General features: G+C 39.3%; 1 long non-coding RNA gene across 1 annotated transcript in view; it reads right to left on the bottom strand.

Annotated features, from left to right (window-relative positions):
* LOC123938041 overlaps positions 1-1,302 on the bottom strand; it is a 43,505-nt gene extending 42,203 nt beyond the window's left edge. Inside the window, exon 1 of the long non-coding RNA XR_006817662.1 lies at positions 1,198-1,302. This is a non-coding gene — a long non-coding RNA (uncharacterized LOC123938041). The remainder of the gene's footprint in view (positions 1-1,197) is intronic.
* Positions 1,303-7,948: the final 6,646 nt, after the last annotated feature.

The following is a 7,948-nucleotide window of genomic DNA, read 5'->3' on the forward strand; positions in this document are numbered from 1 at the left end:
GATGAAATAATGTGTTGGTACCTCTATCATACTGGAGCAAGGAGATTATTTTCTTGTTTTATACACCTAAAACATTATGAAAGAATCACTGGATTATAAATGAGTTCTTTTAAAACCTGTTAATATAATCCTCTCTTAAAATCAGAAGCAATTAACATGAATGAATTCAAATATTTTTTGTAAACTGTGAAATTACACCTTTGTTATAGACTTTTGGAATATTAGCTGTATTATATATTGCATACCGCTCAGGGTTTATAAAAAATCCTTATGAAATTATCATGATAGTTATTACTTAGACTGGGAGTAAAATACCCAAGCTAGAGCTTGGTATAATCCCCCAAACATAATGTATGTCTCTAAAAAGATGATCGATGCTATCAAACATGAGAAAATGTATCCAAAATTTATTTATTTATCTATTTACTTATAAAGATTTTATTTATTTGACAGAGATCACAAGTAGGCAGAGAGGCAGGCAGAGAGAGAGGGGGAAGCAGGCTCCCCGCTGAGCAGAGAGCCCAGGACCCTGAGATCATGACCTGAACTGAAGGCAGAGGCTTTAACCCATTGAGCCACCCAGGCGCCCCTCCAGAATATATTTAAAAATGGAAACACAACTTCTCCTTACCATCCATGCCTGAAATGAGCTCTAATTCTTTTATTTATGTAAAATTTTACATTGGTCATTGGTAAGAACTGTAATAATTGTACATGTGAAGGAATATGCCAATCTGAGAACAGTAGTTTTTATGGAGACAAAAGATGACTGGCATGTGGGTAGTGCTCAAGGAACTTAACTATCTTATTTGTAATTGCATGGGGTGAAGAGAATGTATTCCTGTATTAGTTTGTATAATTCAAATTTTAGAATTAAAAAATTGTACATTTGACAGGTTTGGAGCTTGATAGATAGCTCTTTTTAGCCAAGGGAAGTTCCTGGGGTGGACCTTGAGCTGATGCCCCTCAGTAGGCATTACTCAGGGAAGCAGGGAATTAGCCTTCAGCTCCTGTATGGGGGGATCCCAAGAGCAGTGCCCATTGTCTGGTACAGTCCATCGACTTCTTCATGCAAGGTCTCAGGGCAGCTACCCCAGCATTCTCTTTTCCTGGGGGAAATATCTGAGAAGGAGGTCAGTGGTAGACACTATAATACACACAACTCAAGAAGATCTCAGGGTTGTAGCTGGTACTTACCATCTCCCTCTGATCCCCATTCTGAATTGCCTTCACTCTGAGCATTTTGCTGTCCTAAGTAGCTTACTTGATAGTATATCCAGATACTCTGCACTGAGGGCTCTGAGTCCTTGTCCCATCCTTCTCCAGCTCTTGAACTTTTCCATTTAACTTAAAAAATGAGCAGGGGAATACCAAGAGATGATCAGATGGTTCACACTGGAGCCAAAAAATTACTTCTTTCCCTCCTTGTCAGGAGAAGATACAGCTTCTGTTAGCTAAGAGCCAGCGATCCCTGCCAGTATGATGACTCTTGTTTTTGACCCCCATCCCTCAGCACAAAGAAATCGAAGTAGGAGGGAGGCAGCTGCAGTTTAAAGTTCAGCGAGACTCTTGCTCTATCTTAGTGCCCCTTTGAGAGCCAGGACTTGTAAACCTGTAAAGCACAAGACCGTGAATACACAGAAACTGAGAGTTAGAGGTATATGTGCATTATTGTATTTATATAAACATTTTTATATGACTATGGACTTTATATATACATAGCTTTACAAATATATTATATATAACAATTATATATATATATGTGTGTGTGTATATATATATATATATATAGTAGCTCTCTTTGCTGAGAGACTGTGAACTCTGACCTCCAGTAGTAATGTACATGCCAGACACTCAGATTTAATTTCTAGAAGCAATCTTCCACTAAAAGGAACCAAGTCTTCTTGGATTACAGAGCTGGGGCCAGTGAGCATATAATAGGCATATTAAGATTAGTAAGTAACATATTGTTGTGCCTGAAAATGAGTAAATGCTTAAAGGCTGTTGGGGACATGACCAAGCAAACAAAGAAACAAACAAACAAAAAACACAAAAAAACCCACACAGATGCCAGTTTGAAGGAGCTTCTACTCACCAAATCTATGAGAGTTTGACTGTCAAAGTAGATCATGAGAGTAATAGATTGCAAGTCAACAAATAAAATAGAAATCCACCCCTCCACACTTACGTAAGTACATAAATAAGGAAGAAGGAAAAGAACTTCCTCAGAGTAGTTTATTGAGTGAGGGATCTAGAAAAAATGATGAGGTAGGCAATCATCATTTGGCAGCCATCACCAGGGCAGTAGGCACAGGAGAGAATCATCAATTATGTAAATGCTGGCTGGTAGGAGTTTGATGAGGAACAGAGGATTGATGTAATCAGCGTAGCTCCCAATAATACAGTAACCAGAACAAAGGGAGGAGGTTTCAGTCCAGTGCATGATGCTGAGAACAGCACTGGGACCCCATTTCTGGGACCCCATTTGAGTGTGCCGACTTCCCTCTATCTCTTTATCCTTTATGGCCCGGCCACCTGTACACAGGTAGGTTTCCACTGAAGGCCTGGCAGAAACCAGGTGACAGTTTGAATATCATCGTTGGTGGGATGTTACCCAAGTGTGTGTCCTCCCGTGATACGCGGAATGCGTGGCCTCAGTCTTGTCGCCAGGGAACGTCAGACACCAAGGATTCTCCGACAGCAGGAAAGCCTGCAGTCTTGAAGACCATCAGGGGTTGGGGAAGTGGGGAAAAGCTGATGAGATTGCAGGCACCTGATGAGGCATGTCGGCTAAAGGCAGTGCATATTCTTGGGTGGTTTGTTGGGCCAGAATGGTTACAGAGATTTTACTAGGTTATGTCAAACCTTGGTGTCTGTGAGTTCAGCCAGTGTTATTACCACTGTTACTTAACTGAATGGAATGGGTGTGTGGTGATAGTGTTTAGAGGTCTCTGTTTTTGGAGAAAACACTGCAGTATTTAGAGGTGATGGTGCAAACTGTCCAAAAAAAAAAAAAAAAGAAAGAAAGAAAGAAATACAGCAACAGAGAATGAAAGAATAATGAGCAAATGTAGTAAACCATCACCAATTGGGAATTTAGGTAAAGAGGATACAGGGGTTGCTTTTACTATTTTTGCAACTTCTTAGATGTATTTGCCATTATTTCGAAATTTAAACATGAGTTTTCAAAATAAGATATTCTTTTGGCCTAAGATTTGTTGTATCAGAAGAATCCTTACCCCTGAGTAGCTTATTTTAAATATTGTGCATTGTGCTTAAAGGCCGTAGTGTTTGCATAACTCTTTGGTGAAGAGTTAAACCTAATGAACCAAAAATCTGTTCACGCTCAGAATTACCTATCTCAGGTAATGAATGGTACGTTGGTTAAATCAATATGGTAGGTGATGATAAGGGCCATTCTCTAACCTTGGATACCAAGAGGCCCAAAGACTAAAGGAAGCTGGCACAAAAGCAAAAACGAAACTGAAATTCTAATATTCTCCTGGTTTTCTTTGGAAGCCACATGTTGTCAATCTAGATTAAAGTTTTTGTTTTATGGACTTAAAATTGACATACAATATTATATTAGTTTCAGGTATACGGTGTAGTGATTCGATATTTTTATGCATTATGAAATTATCCCCTCGATAGGTCTAGCTGCCATCTGTCATCCTACAGAGTTATTACAATATTATTGACTATATTCTCTGTGCTGTACTTATTTATTCCATATGACTTATTTATTTTATAACTGGAAGTTTGCACCTTTTAATCCCCTTCATCTATCGTACCTATTCCCCAACTTCCCTTCCTTCTGGGGACCACCAGTTCATTCCCTATGTCTCTGAGTCTGTTTCTATTTTATCTGTTTGTTTTTGAGACTCTACACATGAGTGAAATGGTACAGTAATTGTCCGTCTCTGTCTAACTTATTTCACTTAGCATAGATTAAAATTACTCTACTTTCTTTTACTGCTTTCTCTATGTTTACTTTCTGCAAAAGCCATTATCACTTCTTCCCGTTTTCTTTACAGGTTTGTCTGGGAAAGAGCTCTGTAACTTAAGTATGTATTTATAGTTGTGAAATAGCTCTTCTCTCCTTAATCCTTTTGTTTACTCCACAAATGAGTCATTGATGTTTCCCAACAATTCCTGGGAAATAGAGGCCTGCTTCTTGTTAATGTCACAAGTTGTCTTTTCCTGGAAATCCACAAGAAAGCAAACCAGAATAAGGTTAACTCCAGTTGAGTATGTATCTCTTTCAGACCAATAGTAATGAATGCTTTCTTTTTAAAGATTTATTTATTTCAGAGAGAAGAGCCCCAGGCAGGGCGAGGGTCAGTGGGAGAGAGAGAATCCTCAAACAGACTCCATGCTGAGCAGAGCCCCTCAGATGGCTCAGTCCCAACACCCCGGCCTCATGATCTGAGCCAAATTCCAGAGTCAGCTGCTTGAGCAGTGGAGCCACCCAGGTGCCCCATAATCAATGGGTTTGTTTTGTTTTGTGTTGTTTTTTAAAAAGAATATCGTGTAGTCTTTTTTTTTCTTAATGCTTGTATAAATCTCACTGAAAAAACTCAGACCTTCCTGCCATCTCCACTTCAATACAGTATTTTAAAATATAGTTTCAGTTAAAAGGAAATGATGAGTTTCTCATTTATTACTTCCCAAATCCTATTTCATTTACTGTTCTGCTCAGGTACTTTTTTCGAGTAGTTATTTCAAAAACCCAAATAATCACACTTGTGGTGTACTTACTTCTATGGGACTGTACATCTTTTGTCAATGTGATTGACCTTAGACTACATTTTTTTACTGGGTCCTACGAGGTGTTCAGCTTCTTTATCAAAGGGACTCTGGGGACACCTGTGTGGCTCAGTGGGTTAAAGCTTCTGCCTCCCACTCAGGTCATGATCTTGGGGTCCTGGGATCGGGCCCCGCATCGGGCTCTCTGCTCAGCGGGGAGCCTGCTTCCTCCCTATCTCTCTCTCTGCCTGCATCTCTGCCTACTTGTGATCTCTGTCTGTCAAATAAATAAAATCTTTAAAAAAAAAAAAAGGCACTCTGAATCCTCATACCAGCTTCCTTACCCCTTCCTTTTCCTTATCTGGAATTTTTCTTATCTCGCTTGTTTGGGCAAGTAAATCCACTCCTCTACTTGGTATTAACTATGTGAAATTGCCTATTTGAATCTGTCATTTTCGTCTGCTCCAAACTGTCTGGGGCAGAGCAAGGGGAGAAGCGGGGGGAGTCAGGAAGCTTAGGAGGAAAACACCCTCCTCTCCTTCCCAGAGTGATCTAAGACATGCTCTTACTGTTCCTTCTGTTTTATCCTGTCTATATTTATAGCCTATCATTTTAGAAAGGTCATGATGTGTTCTCAGGGGGAAAAAAAAAGATACTGATTTTTCTGGGAAGAAAAAAAAAACAACACAATAGGAAAAGTAGTCTGTTTTATTACCTGATAAATGTGTGTGGTGATCGCTATAGGATAGAACTGAGCTAGAAGAGAGTGGAGTTTTGGCTCCAGGCAGCTGACATTCTGGAGGCAGGTCAATATTCTCTTCCTGTGAGGCTGCACCTTGAGAGGATCTTACCCCGGACAATGACCCCAACTTTGTAGTTTCAGTGACCCTACACTGTCATTGTATACACTGTAATTCCATTACATTCATTGTATACATACATTACATTCATTGTATACACTGGAATTCCATACACTGGAATGCATACATAATTTCTTGACCTTTTTTTTTTTTTTAACCTCTTAAAATCGTGCTTATCCTGAGACAATATTGGTAATGCTCACTCACTGTGAGTAAGATACACAATTCTGACCCTAAGGATGTGTTGAAGGGAAGTGGGGGCTGGGTTTTCCAGGCTGAGGGAAAAAGACAGCAGCCCAGAGAGGAGTCATGATAGCAGGAAGAGGGCCCTCACTGCTGTGGGTGCCAGACTCATTTTCTCTAAGTGCCCTAAGGACAGGCTTTATTATCGCTTTCATGGACTTAGAAGGGAGGTCCAGAGAGGTTACATAGCATACTAAGGCAGCTGTTCTCCATTTGGAATGCCCTCACTTCTCAAGGCTGACCCTTGTTTATTCAGCGTTCAGGTTCCCATTAAGGTCACAATTTCTTTGCTCCATTTCAGTAATCCACTTCCTTCCTGAGCTCAATGTGCTCATGGTGACATTATTTCCTTCATAGAATTGATCACTTCTGCCTTCATTGAGTTCCAAGGCAGAATGAAACTTACCTGTCCTCTTGACTGTTGTATTCCCAGCTTCTAGCACCGGGCATCCTATGACTGTGTTTGGACGAATGAATACACCCAGGTTGCCCTAGTTTGCAAGGCAGCCAGTAGCCATCTGCAGGGGTGTCAAAGCAAGTATTTCAACAGATGTCCACTAGTGTCTCTGAAGATGATTTTTCTGCCTACACCCTGGGGACCCAGATTCTAACACCACCTTGAATACTTTGGACAATGGCTCCAACCCATTGACGTATCTCAGATGTGTCTGCTCTTGCCCTGCTAATGGAATCTTAGCAAAATCCCACCTGCCTATTCATGTTGCTGCTTAAGAACAATGTCCAATCTCCCGTGACCTTAATCTTGTATACTTTCCATGGGTCCTTTTGCCAGTAAACCCACACACATCATCAAAGGAATATTTTTATGGATGATTAAGCTCAAAAGGTACAATCTCTGGCCACAAGAGGGGAGTTTCTCTTGGACATAAACTGATCCAATACAGGAGGAACTGACATTTTTAAATTCATTACAGTGATACTGAAAACAACTGAAATAAATAACTCTGATGCCCTCCACACTTTTCGATCACTTGGCATAACTTGTGTTTAAATGAAGGTAGTTGGAGAAGACCTGAAGTGCCTCTTTGTATCTTTCCTCATTCTCCTTCTTTGTTTTAACTCATGATTTATAAATACCTAGAATCCCTTTTCACTCACAGAACTTTGAACTCCTGATTGCATGCTGATTCCCTCTTGATATCATGTCTCCATGTGCTCGTACTGGTGTCTTCTCCTTTATTTTTGGGTATGGCAGTGAACAAACAAAGAAAAACTTGGTCTCCAATTTTCGTTTTAATTTTATGCCATGTAACTTTCATATTTCTTTCTCTTATTGTAAGTTTCTTTGGCATTATTGCTTCACATTTGGCTCTTCTTCATTGTGAAGTCTGTAAATATATAATCCTCTCTCATTCTGGGGAAACTATCTTTTTATTATATCTGGCTCAACTTCTCAAATGCTGTTTTATTATCTGCATTGGTTTAGTGAAATCAAAGCTAAGTCTTTGGGGGATCTGACAGAAACATCGTGTGCATTGAGTTGAATTGCACTGGAAAACTGGCTGGATGAATTTCCTGGTGAAATAGAAGATGGACTCATTAGTAGATGAGATACCATTAGAAAGAACATGACCACAGGACAAAATCTGAAAGAAAAAAGAATGCTGAAGGATTGTTAAAAAAAAAAAAAAAAAGTGATTGCCTTTTCTATTAAAAAAAAAATTCTTCTTGGCTCTTGTATTCTCCCTTTAGTTATGTTTTGACTTCATCAGTAGTTAGTAAGCTGTTTATTTCATCTTTGTATTAGACCAAATTATGGTTCATGTCTCTCTCCCAGAAATTTCTTCCCAGAATTTCAAGAGCTCTAGATGAAGTATCATTAGTCTTGCTTACAGTCCTAGTTGAGGAACTGCTGTTTTTTTCATTTTCTTTTGATCATGACATACACATAAAAATTGATTCCAAAGGAAATTTCATATCATAGTGTATCAGGAGCTTTTGTGAAAATCTAAACAAAATCTACTTTCCTCCCTTGTGTATTTTAGTGATATTTAACAAAATGGTTCTCTATTTCTCTTATTTATGAGTCATTAGTAAATCCATCCCATTTGTTACTCATCCTGTCATTTTTGTTAAAT

The sequence above is a fragment of the Meles meles genome, chromosome 3 (genome assembly GCF_922984935.1).
Source record: "Meles meles chromosome 3, mMelMel3.1 paternal haplotype, whole genome shotgun sequence".
NCBI classification, from domain to species: domain Eukaryota; kingdom Metazoa; phylum Chordata; class Mammalia; order Carnivora; family Mustelidae; genus Meles; species Meles meles.